The 13080-nt window shown below is 44.7% G+C and overlaps 1 pseudogene; it reads right to left on the minus strand.

The window, feature by feature from the left end:
- Positions 1-13080, minus strand: part of LOC111954050 (serine/threonine-protein kinase MRCK beta-like) — a 122209-nt pseudogene that overhangs the window by 18160 nt on the left and 90969 nt on the right.

Consider the following 13080-nt stretch of genomic DNA (forward strand, 5'->3'; position numbering starts at 1 on the left):
CTCCCTAACACCCTTTCACCTACCACTCCCTAACACCCTTTCACCTACCACTCCCTAACACCCTTTCACCTACCACTCCCTAACACCCTTCATCTACCACTCCCAAACACCCMTCARCTACKAKTCCCWAACACCSMTCACCTACKAATCCCTAACACCGTTCACCTACCAATCCCTAACACCCTTTCACCCCAACATAGTGGTCTTACCTCAGGTCCAGGACCTGACTGGTCACCACGCCCGGCTGGGTGGACTTGCCCTCAGGCACCTCGTACAGGAAGAGTTTACAATCACACACCACGGCGTACGCCCGCTGCCAGCCCTTCTTCACCCCGGTGGGCTTGGGGATCTGACGGAGAGGGCAGAGCAGCAACTTTTCAATTGAGAGGTCTGTTCTTGTTGTTAATATCCAATAAACTGGACATCACACGTTCCTATCTTGTTAAGCTGAACAGAATTGCAATGTCTTGATTACGTCAAAGCAACAACATTCAAGGAAGATATTAGCGTATCACCATGAAAAGACCACGATGTAATCATAGAACTAGAATGACTAGAATGGGGGGAGGGGGAAACAAAAAAACCTGGCGGCACACTTAAGGGTACACTCAATATGGCCGCAGGAACGCAAACTGTAGTCATTCTATTTCCACGGTGATAACTGGTTACTAAGTGCGCGGTGCTCACCCTGACGAAGCCCTTGTAGGCGGTGCCGATGCCCCTCTGTACGTCGATGCCCAGAGGCCTCTTGGCCTGCTCAGGGGGGATGGGGCACACCTGGGGGGCATTGTCCTTACAGGATACATGGCAGATGAAGGAGCACACTGGAGAGAGGGAAGGGGAGAGAGAGAGAAAGAGGGAGAGAGTACTCGTATACACAAGGATACATGCAGTCCAATCGTAAGTGGTGTGTCTGCGGGAGGAAAATGCTGCACCCAATCTCCCCATGTCCCACCCAACTAGCCGGCACAATCTCCCCAGTCCCCCAAACTAGCCGGCACAATCTCCCCAGTCCCCCCAACTAGCCGGCACAATCTCCCCAGTCCCCCCAACTAACTGACACCGGTGACAGAGAGCGTGGTCGTGTGTGTCTGACGCTCACCTTCGCAGGCGTAGCCCTGGCGGATGAGACCCACCATCAAGGAGGTGCAGTGCGTGCACTGGTGTGGGCTGGAGAAGGTCTTGATGCTCAGCTGGTGAGCTTTGGGCTGAAAACACACACACAAGAAGAGAGAGATAAGAACACTTAGCCAAGTGTTAGAGACTAGCTGACGGCGTGTGTGTGTGTCAAATTATTCTATGAGTATGAGTGGTAGCACATATGCGGGAGCATGTTTTCATTGTGTGAGAGCGGTGTGTGTGTGTGTGTGTGTGTGAGTGAGAGAGCGCTGTGTGTGTGTGTGTGTGTGAGAGAGAGCGCTGTGTGTGTGTGGGGCCAGGCGGTACCTTTGGTGTGGTCAGCAGCGATGTTGGATAGACAAGGGAGGGGACGGTAGGGGTAACAGCAGGGGGCTTGGGGACTGGCTCCTGTGGGAGAGGGGTCAAAGTCAAAAGGTCAACAGGTCAGACTGGGGAGAGGACAGCGCTGGGTTCATTAGGTACCAAATGGAAGAACATTTACTAAAGCAGGGAGGGACTACATTGAGTTACCCAATAAGAAACAAATCGTTTTCCGTTGCAAAACGTTTTCCCTTGCGTACCTTAATGAACGTGACCCTGGTTCTATAATGTGAAAACATGCACTATGCTTTACTGGGGATAAGAGTCATTAAATTAGCTAACAATCAGGAAGGGGGTCAAGAGAGTAATTTAATTAGCTAACAATCAGGAAGGAGGTCAATTGTTACTTCTGAAGATACATTTAATTAATTCGTTGTAAAAATTGCCCTGCATTTCATCTCTTCTCCTATATTGACAGTGAGTTTCAACCAATGATGTGTATAAACCCTGGATTGCTGATGCTATGTATTGGCCATTGAGAGGTTTTCAATTAAATGTTTCAAGGACCATATTACATCTATTTGTGTTGTAGTGAGGACAGTAACATTCGTAATCTTAAAAAATGATACTTTAAGGAAATATGATTGTTAAGTGTTTATGTTGAGTTCACATTAGGGGCGGCAGGTAGGTTAGTGGTTAGAGTGTTGATCTAGTAACCGAAAGGTTGCTAGATCGAATCCCCGAGCTAACAAGGTACAAATCTGTCGTTCTGCCCCCTGAACAAGGCAGTTAACCCACTGTTCCTAGGCCGTCATTGTAAATAAGAATTTGTTCTTAACTCACTTGCCTAGTTAAATAAAGGTTAAAAAAAAATCATATAATTTAAGTGTGCATTAAGATGTCAGTAATAGAATAAATATGGGAAAAATATATATTTTTCTACAATGGTGGGGGAGGTAGTGCCAAAATGGAAAGGACCGTGACTTCAACACAGTGCCCCCTACCAGTTATCTAGTGTATATATAAATCATTGGTTACAATGCACCTAAACCCTGTTAAAATGAACAATAGCCCTTGTGGATCATAGTATACATTAAAATATTAAATTGTACAATGGTGACCAATAATTTATTATTATTTATTACTTTTCTATTATTTCTCTATTTTCTCTCTCTCTTTCATTGTAAGTTAGCATTTCACTGTTAGTCTACACCTGTTGTTTACCAAGCATGTGACAAATAAAATGTGAACCGGGATGAGACATAGGGAACCGTCTGGAGAAAGGATGTCTGGGAGGGATGTGCGAAATGGACGGACGTGTGTGTGTGCGCGATGGAACACTCACATCCTGCTCAGAGGCCACGGAGGGCGACGAGGAAGGGACGTCTGACTTCTGYGGCGTGGCATCTATCTCGCTGACAGAGCTTGTCTGGAGGAGGGAGAGGGATGACGGGACAAATGAGTTTGTGTGTACTGGGCGGAAATGTTTGCGTTTGCTATAGGCTGAGACATATACACTAGGGTCACCAGAACTGACAACTATAGCACTAGGTGGCATGCTTGAGGTTGCACTTATCCACAGCTCTAGAATCAGACTAGCCAATCTCCAATCCATTAGGGAGTTAAAATATAGCTGACCCTGTATCAGTGATTCATTTCTATCTGAAGGGCTGAAAGGAGCATTAGGCAGCCAGTAGGTGGTGCTAAGTGCACATCTCTCGATGCCTCCTTGAATATTTGCGTTCCCCATGTACAAAATTGTMTTTTGATAAAATTGAAGGGAACACATCTCAACAACACCTGCATCAACTCATACACATTGGAACTGCCTATGCTATATTTAAGCAATAAGGCACGGGGGGGTGGGGGGGGGCTATATGGCCAATATACCACAGGGCTAAGGGCTGTTCTTGGACATATACCACAAACCCACGAGGTGCCTTATTGCTATTATAAACTGGTTACCAACATAATTAGAGCAGTAAAAATACATGTTTTGTCATACCCGTGGTATACGATCTGATATACCACGACTATCAGCAAATCAGCATTCAGGGCTTGAACCCTCCAGTTTATAATAATAATATATATGCCATTTTGCAGACTCATAGTATTTCACCATCATGAAGGCATACTCGGAACAGGTATCGAGCTGAAGTGGTTTTGTGAATAAAACCAAAATACAAAACAAGCCCACTTTTAACATGTCACAATCCTAATACGAGCAGTATACTGTTTTACACACAAATCATTTAATCATTCAGTATTTTCATGGTCTACTAGACTGTTGTAAGAAACCTTCAGTGTACGGTCCACTTAAGAGTTTAACAATGAGATAACTGATGACACATTGAAATTATAAACAATACTTACCATATAAACAGTTATTTTAAATGTGATTCTTTACATCGACTCAAATGTTATGTAGCCTACATCAAACACTTATAGCCTAACAATATTACTGATAAGGTTTTTACTTAAAAAAATACAACAAAAAAGATTGACAAAATTAGGAGAAATCATGGAGGTAATTTGGGATCCTACGCTAATCATCTTTTAATTAAACTAAAATGAAGGCAGGTTCTACATCCTCCCAACCAATCACTGGCTAAAGACACACACACTGAAAAGGTCTAGATCATCAATATTCTCAGTGTGCTGTCGTAGGGTTAGTATGTTTTGTTTCTCCGTTAGTTGTGTAGGCAACTAACAAATATGCTAATGGTTAACAGGGTTTTGTGAGGTGACTGGTTATACTACTGAGGAATTCTGACGGACGTTAGCAGTATTGGCGGTTAGAGGGGGGGGGTTAACGCTAACATTGGGGATGCTAATGCAGAAGCACGTTCCAGAGGAGATGCTCGCAAACCTTTTAGCGCCCAACATAAGCTAATGCTAACATAGGGGAAGGTTAACTACAGGAGGAGAGTGCCACCAGCTGTGAAAAGGTCTATTTTAGCATAACTTTAATCCTTCTAGCTAAATTAGCATTAGCTACAACCTGTGCTACTCACAGTCATGTTATTCAACTAAACGTGTAGCAGCTAGCCTGTTCACAATAGTAACAATAGAAATACTAGGAAAAGTTTAAACGATCATGCACACTACCATAAGAGACAAGAAGCTAAAGTATTAGCCCGTATTAGCATGCTAATGGGTAACTGCTAATTGCTAAAAACAGGGCAACACACCTGGCGAAACCTCTATTTTCTCCCAACCTTTTTGTATGCTGGCAGCACAACCCCCCTGGGTTAGGGATTAACTGAGAAAATGGGGGAAGGAGCTCTGAGGAAACCACTTACTTCATCCCAAAACGCTAGCAGAGAGGACGCGGACGAGGAAGAGACCGATTCCTTTTTTGGAAGGGTGACACACGTGGGGGACAAAAAAAGCACAGGTTTTTGGGGGTTTATGGTTTATCTTTCGGGGTTTATGGGGTTCTTTTGCAGAATAAGAACACAATGGGGGCCAGAGTTGATAAGGTCATTCAACAGGGTTTACTGCGAGGACATGCTTAGACCACCGCTTCCGATGGTTTATCGTGTGCCAATTTATGGCCCTGAGAAAATTGAGGGAACTAAGACAAAATGGCCCCTTCACCACAAGCCGTTTCCTCTGAAACAACACTGAATCAGGTCTTCTGGGGCCTTTATGCTGACCTAGCGGCTTCAATGCTGACTAATCCCTATTTTTACAACCTTGAGGTAGCCAGGTGGTGAAAAAAAAACAGGTTCACGGTTGCGCTGAGCAGCAAGATCTTTCGACCACAAAGCAGCGTGCGCTAGTGGTGTTGAAAGTGAGAAGCAGTTAGCAGCTGATAGTTTTGTCCATCTTCTCCCTCTCATTAAGTTCAGGTCATGACAAGCTTTCTTGTACCTCTGCTTACTCCGTTGCAGTTCCTTTGCGGCCTTGAGCCCTTCTCATAACGTTGTCCCATTAGCTGCAGATCCTGTCCAAACCTTGGCAGCTGCATCAGGTTACCGTGTGCGGATGGGTAAAATTACCCCAATTTATTCCATGGGTTGGAGGGTCAGGAGGTATTTTCTGCTTGCTCCCCCCTCTCCGTACCTTTGAAGTTCTTTGTGGTGATGACCTGATTGAGTACATCAGAGGACATGGTGATATAAACTCCGGAGCTTGGCCCTTTCGCACTTTGAACTGTGTGTACCTCAATCCGGGTCTCTCTTTTTAAGGATTTCAGTGTAAGTGTGTATAAATGTGTGCATGTCTGTTTATAAATTGTGTGACTATGCGAGTGTGACAAAAGCGCTAGCCAGCCAGTCTGTGTGTGTGTGTGTCTGTATGCATTTAACCACAGCGGTGCCGTCTGCAATGCCGTCTCCATTCTGACTCCTGTCTAGCAGGGTGCTCTATGGGACACCAGCCATGCCAAGTCCTCCACCCTCTATATATTTATCAACTCCCACCGGCCTGTCACCACCGATACACACAGAGACTGCGAGAGAGTGGCTGTTAAAGTTTGTTACGGACATGTGACGGGGGAGAGAAAGACGTGCAGAGAGACACTCACTCTGAACGTCAGGTCGTGGGCCAGTGGAGAGGTGTTGAAGTACTCGAAAATGGAGTCCTGGAAATCGGGCAGTTTCAGACCTGTATTTAGAAGACAAGGACAGCCTGAGCATAGCCTGCATTTATACTATTCTAAAGAGGAATACTCCTTCACATAAGTACAGTTGAAGGGAAACATGTAACTGACAATACTAGAGAATGAAATGAAATGTTTCTCTATGAGAGGTAATCATTAATAGTTATGGATGAATGGACCAAAAGGCTAATCAACAGCTTCTACCCCCAAGCCATAAGACTGCGGAACAATTCATAAAATCGCCACCGGACAATTTACATTGACCCCCCCTCTCTTTTGTACACTGCTGCTACTCGCTGTTTATTATCTATGCATAGTCACTTCACCCCCACCAACATGTACAAATTACCTCAACTAGCCTGTACCCCAGCACACTGACTCGGTACCGGTGCCCCCTGTATATAGCCTCCACACTGACTCGGTACCGGTGCCCCCTGTATATAGCCTCCACACTGGACGTCGGTACCGGTGCCCCCTGTATATAGCCTCCACACTGACTCGGTACCGGTGCCCCCTGTATATAGCCTCGTCATTGTTATTGTGTTACTTTTTATTATTACTTTATATTTGAATCTACTTGATAAATATTTCCTTACCTCTAGTTGAACTGCACTGTTGGTTAATGCCTTGTAAGTAAGCATTTCATGGTAAAGTCMACACATGTTGTATTTGGCGCATGTGACAAATAAAGTTTGATTTGATGAATGTGTATCTCCAATGATCAAATAAAACCAAAAACAAACGTTTCGTATCCGTACGAACAACACCAATTATACATTTGTGTTAGGTAGAGAAACTAACAACCTATTTCTGTACTTTGACATTTGCCAGGGACAGTTGAGAGCAGGGATAATCAACTAGATTCAGCCGTGGGACGATTTCTTCTTGAGCGGATGGGTCAGGGAGCCGGAACATAACTACAAATAATTTGCAAATTGACCGCAAGATGCCCGAACATATATATRTGACTAAAACATAACAATTTCAAACCTTGTATGTAAATATATACAACTTTAAACATCTGTTTCTATTATGCAAAATGGGAATACTTTTAAAAAAATGACTTCGAGCTGATTAGCTGGTGTTTTTACAGTCTTATGTGAAGAAGAATAAAATCACCCGCGGGGAACGTTCATCTCGCCAGCAGTGGTACCCTGTTTTAGGGTAAGAACAAGGGTTAAGAGTATGGTCGACCAACCTTTGTCTGAGCGGGAACGGCTCTCTTCCAAGTCCTTCTTCATGACCTCCAGCTGCTCCACCATATCCCTGCTCCTGGACTCTGAATCCTTCAGTTTGCTGTGTGTGTGTCAAGGAAAGAGAGAGGGAAAAAGTGGGTTATGATTCATCCTCTTCCCTCTTTCCCATTTATGCCCACTTAAAACCGAAATAAAACTTCACCTTTGCATCAAATCAGCATGTAGCTAGCTACCTAACCTGCACAAGCTCTTTCACGCTAGGGGCCAACCGTGTGGGGTGGTGAATGTCTGTGTCTAGGTATGTGGGGTTAGGTCACTGGGCAGCTCGCGGCTGGGTTTCCCTTACCGATTACAAGCATACCCATAACATGATGCAACCACATGCTTGAAAATATGGAGTGTGTTTGAATTTGGTTGTATTGGCACCAAACATAACACTTTGTATTTAGGACAAAAAGTGAATTGCTTTGACACATTTTTTGCAGTATTACTTTKGTGACTTGTTGCAAACAGGACACATGTTTTGGAATATTTTTTTTCTTCTCCTTTTCACTCTGTCAATTAGGTTAGTATTGTGGAGTAACTACAATGGTGTTGATCTATCCTCAGTTGTCTCCTATCACAGCCATTAAACTCGGTTTCCTCCCTCTCCGGCAACGGCGTTAAGCAGGATACCTGTATCTTTGTGGTGACTGGGTGTATTGATACACCATCCAAATGTAATTATTAACTTCACCATGCTCAAAGGGATATACAATATATTTTTTTTTACCCATCTACCAACAGGTGCCCTTCATTTCGAGGCATTMGAAAACCTCCCTGGTCTTTGTGGTTGAATCTGTGTTTGAAATGTACTGCTCGACTGAGGGACCTTACAGATAATTGTAATGTGTGGGGTACAGAGATGAGGTAGTCATTCAAAATTCATGTTAAAKACTATTATTGCACACCGAGTGAGTCCATGCAACTTATTATATCATTTGTTAAATTTAAATTTGAACTCCTGAACTTATTTAGGCTTGCCATTACAAAGGGGTTGAATACTTTTTGACTCAAGACATTTCATCTTCTCATTTCTAATTGATTTGTAAGAATATATWTWTTTTTTTAAACAATTCCACTTTGAAATTGAGGTATTGCGTGTAGGTCAGTGACAAAATAATCGCTATTTAATCTATTTTAAAATCAGACTAACACAACAAAATGTGGATAAAGTCGAGGGGTTTGAATACTTTCTGAAGGTACTGTATTATATTATAATGATTATTATACATCACACCAACTCCACACACACAAATATCTAATGTGTACTATAATATGATAACATTATATATACATTACCACCACACACCAATTATAAATTATTGTATGTAGCAAACACAGAACAACCCATAACATAATAACATTACTCAGTAAATGTACCTTCAACTAGAAGAACACACCTACAAAATATATATTATATATATATATATACATACACATATATATATATTATATATATTCTATACTATTATGATATATATATATATATAGTATCACACACACACACACACACACACACACACACACACACACACCACACACACACGTACATATGTGTATATATAATATTATATATTATATATATATATATTATATATATATATATATATATATATATATATATATATATATATATATACACAGTTGTGGTTAAAAAATACCATAGTCCACCTTTCCTACTGTACTCCCCACTTACCCATCCTCCTCTCTGTTTCCATCTGTCTAAACCCAAGTGTACAATGTGGGGGGGGGACACGGTTGATATGTGGGGCAGGCTGACCTTTCAAGGAGATGTTGAGGCTTTGACCTTGCAAGCTCCTCCTGGACCAGCTGCTTGGCCCGTATCTCGGCGTCCAGGGCAACTGCAGCTCCCAAACGGGCCGACTGTCCCATCTGGCTGCGTCGCACCTTCCACAGGGGGTCGACTGGAGAGCAGGAATTACTGTATTGTATTCAGGGGGGGGGGGGGGGGGTTGATGTAAAACATCTCAGTGGCCAATTATTGTGTGACGATTGAAGTCGCTCTTAACATGGGGTGTAAACGGTGCAGGCAACGCCAGAACGTGGTTTCGATTCACCGATTGGCCACAAATCACTCAACTGATTCCTTTTAGAGGAGAGTGGCAACAAATCACTCAACTGATTCCTTTTAGAGGGACTGGCAACAAATCACTCAACTGATTCCTTTTAGAGACTGGCAACTGGCCAATGCGGTTAGTTCCACTGTGTATTGAATCTGCTCTGTGTTGTATGCTCTCCTATAGATCGTCTTGTGACTGTCACGCTGTGATGTAATAGTCCCTGTGTAATGCAATAGAGTGTATAAGATGTAGGAATCCATTCAACTAGAAAAAAAGCTAACTGAACATGCCCTCAAGAAAATGGCTGTCCAATCATGTCAGCTAAACCTCAAACACAACCATATCGCCCAACTCAAATACAATTCAGCACAGGTGCAAAAAATATTTGAGATTTCATCATCTCCACCGTACCCTCCCTTACACACACACACGATGGACATCTTTTATCGAGCGAATGAGAGCCAATGACAAATGACTTTTCTGGAAGCTGAGATGACATTCCGCGGATGCTGGGGATCGCGGGGACAGGAAACGGGACAGGAAATGAGGCATCATACCTCTATACCCAGCCCGTCCACTACGCCCCCCCCCCTCCTAATACCTATTCCCCCAGACAGTCTGACTGAAATTCTAGCCAGTCTCTACGTTACAGGAGAGAGAGAATGAAAGAGAGCGAAGAGAGAGATGAAAGGAAGCGAGAGAGAGAGAGATGAAAGAGAGCGAGAGAGAGAGAAAAGAGCGAGAGAGAGAGAAAAGAGCAAGAGAGACAGCGAGAGGAGGTGTGAGAAAAGAAGAGGATCCATAGTGCTCCTGCACAGCACAAATGTGGATCTCTTGTACTCTAAGGAGCTCCCTACCCCCCCATCCTAAGGACTCCCTACCCCCCATCCCTATAGGAGCTCCCTACCCCCCCATCCTAAGGAGCTCCCTACCCCCCATCCTAAGGAGACCCCCCCCATCCAAGAGCCCCACCCCCCCCACCTAAGGACTCCTACCCCCCCATCCAAGGAGCTCCCTAACCCCCCCATCCTAAGGAGCTCCCTACCCCCCCATCCTAAGGGCTCCACCCCCCCATCCTAAGGAGCTCCCAACCCCCCATCCTAAGACCCCCTCCCCCCCATCCAAAGCTCCCTCCCTCCCCATCCTAAGGAGCTCCCTACCCCCATCCCTAAGAGCTCCCTACCCCCCCATCCTAAACTTAACCATTAGGGTGATGGAAGAATATATGAATATCAGTATTTAAGGGCAACTTCTACTAACCCGCTCCCCTGAAATGTATTCCTAGGTTCTTGGTTCTTGTAAGCAATGGAAGCATCTTATAGTATCCGTCTTGTCTGAAACACATGTGGCCCCTTCAAACTCCTCAGATAATTTACACTCCGAATCCAATTTTGCTTTCTAGGTCTCCGAATGCTTCAAAGCAGTGCCAGTATTTTTAAATACTCACTATCTGGGGACGTCAAACCCACTTTCAAACGGGCCTAAAATATCATGTTAGAATTCAGATCACGCTGGCTATTCCAGGTCATTTTTTCTCTCAAGAAAATCAAAAATCACCAATCGGTATTAAATGGGCCATATGAGTGACAGACTGGCGACACAATCGGCATGAGAGCAGTCCTCTGCACTGCCTACGGCGGAGCGTCACATCCGCAGTGATTGGAGGCTGGCTTTGATTGAAGGACGCACTCACCCTCTTGTCCCCCCCAGCTGAGGGAAAGGGCTTCAGGGGAGGAGTGGCCACTCCTGAGCCTTGCTGGGGYCGGGAGGTTAAAACAGAAGAGCACTCAACGCAACTCACAGACACTTCAACACTTCACCAGAGTACACCAACACAACTTTGCAAAGGAAGGAAATGATTGGCAACCAAAATATTTTTCTACAATTTCTCCATCATTGGGGAGTTTAATGCTCCCCCCCTTTGTTTTGATTGCTTGAGCAAATCRACTACTATGTAGYGAACAGGGTGCCATTTGGGATGATCACAACGTTACTCCACTCTTAAAACAGTATCAGCAACAACAGCGGGTATAGCCTTTCTCCGTCTGGCGAGCACTATGCTTCCAAAAGTACCCAGACAGACACCAGGAGCTAATATCATTAAGCTAACGCTACTAATGCTAAGTCTACCATAAATAGCCCTGTCTAATGGGAATGGATGGAGGGGAGATGACAGGTGTGCCAACGTTGCTGCTAACGCTAGCTAAATAGCCCTGTCTAATGGYAATGGACYGAGGGGAGATGACAAGTGTGCTAACGCTAGCTAAGGGAACTGCACTCAAGGTCACGTTTGATGTAATATTCCTCTCCCTGTAACCAGGTTAAGGCAGAAAATAAGAGGAAGATGGACTCCCTACACACACAGAATAAACTACAGAGTTATATCTAAAGAGATTATAATGGAGCCAGACAGACGATCTCTCAACAGGTGACTAATTATGTATTGATACAAATGCATTGTGAAATATAGTAGATATGCAATATTTAAGAACAAATTACGTGATTTCTAATTCATTTCACATTGATTGCTAAAACCAATTTGAAGTAAAGACTACCATGTCTGATACAACACCTTTCCATCCATAGAAAGTACTGCACAAGGCCCAAGGCTTTGTGGAAAGATATCGTGGCGCCGGGAGGGAAAGGCTACAGTGGGGCGCCGGGAGGCTACAGTGGGGCGCCGGGAGGCTAAAGTGGGGCGCCGGGAGCACAGTGGGGCGCCGGAGGCTACAGTGGGGGCGCCGGGAGGCTACAGTGGCGGCGCCGGGAGGGAAAGGCTACAGTGATCATCGGGAGGGAAAGGCTAACGTGGGGCGCCAACTCTTACTCGGCCAAAGTTACATGTCCAGTGTAGCAGACCTGTCTGGCTGATTGCCTGATACAAAGTCCATAGGAACGTATGGGACTCCATTTTCATAACTTGGTCTAGTTATTATATAATTCTACGATACTGCACCTTGGCAGTAATGCCATAGGGTGAAATGAGTAGACTGGGTGCTGCCTCTACACAGCTTGTGGGGCATGGCCTATATACAGCTGCTGTCCCCTCCAGTCAGGCACCTGACCTGGATCTCTTCAATTTACATCCAGCTGCACTGTGTCAATGGACTGTGTGCAATATGGGATYAATGCAATGTGTTCAGCAGAGGAACATTAGAATCACCACAACAAGGGAAGTACCGTGTGATGTGGTGGTATCCCCTAATTACGCCTGTGCTCAGACCAGGGCCCTAATTTGACAGTTGGCCCAAGGTGTATGTGTGTGGGGCGAAGGTCTGTATACATCTAAGTTTGCGTGTGTTTGTTAGATTAGTATACGTTTAAGTGTGTGTGTGTGTGTGTGTCTGTAGTGTATCTTACCAGGGGTCGTGGGCCCAGGCTGGAGCTGCGGAGAGACTCCAGCTCCTCAGTCATCTTGGAGGCCAGGGCCTGCAGGTAGCCGCGGGCATCCTTCTCGTCGCTCACCCTACGGGTTCACACACACACACACCAGTTTAGGAAAGGTTTCATAAGCATCTATACAGGCCTTACACAGTTCATATTCATTTGGGCACACCATGGCAAAACATTTTACAACAGAAAAGGAAAAGGAGCTATCCCATTGGACAAGTCCTCGGCCCTGTACAGCTAGCTGCCTTTGCACTGACCACTGGATGATCTCAGCGATCTGGGCCTCCCAGTGAGCCACGCTCTCCTTCTTAGAGGCCAAGTCTTG

This window comes from Salvelinus sp. IW2-2015, linkage group LG28 (genome assembly GCF_002910315.2).
Source record: "Salvelinus sp. IW2-2015 linkage group LG28, ASM291031v2, whole genome shotgun sequence".
NCBI lineage: Eukaryota > Metazoa > Chordata > Actinopteri > Salmoniformes > Salmonidae > Salvelinus > Salvelinus sp. IW2-2015.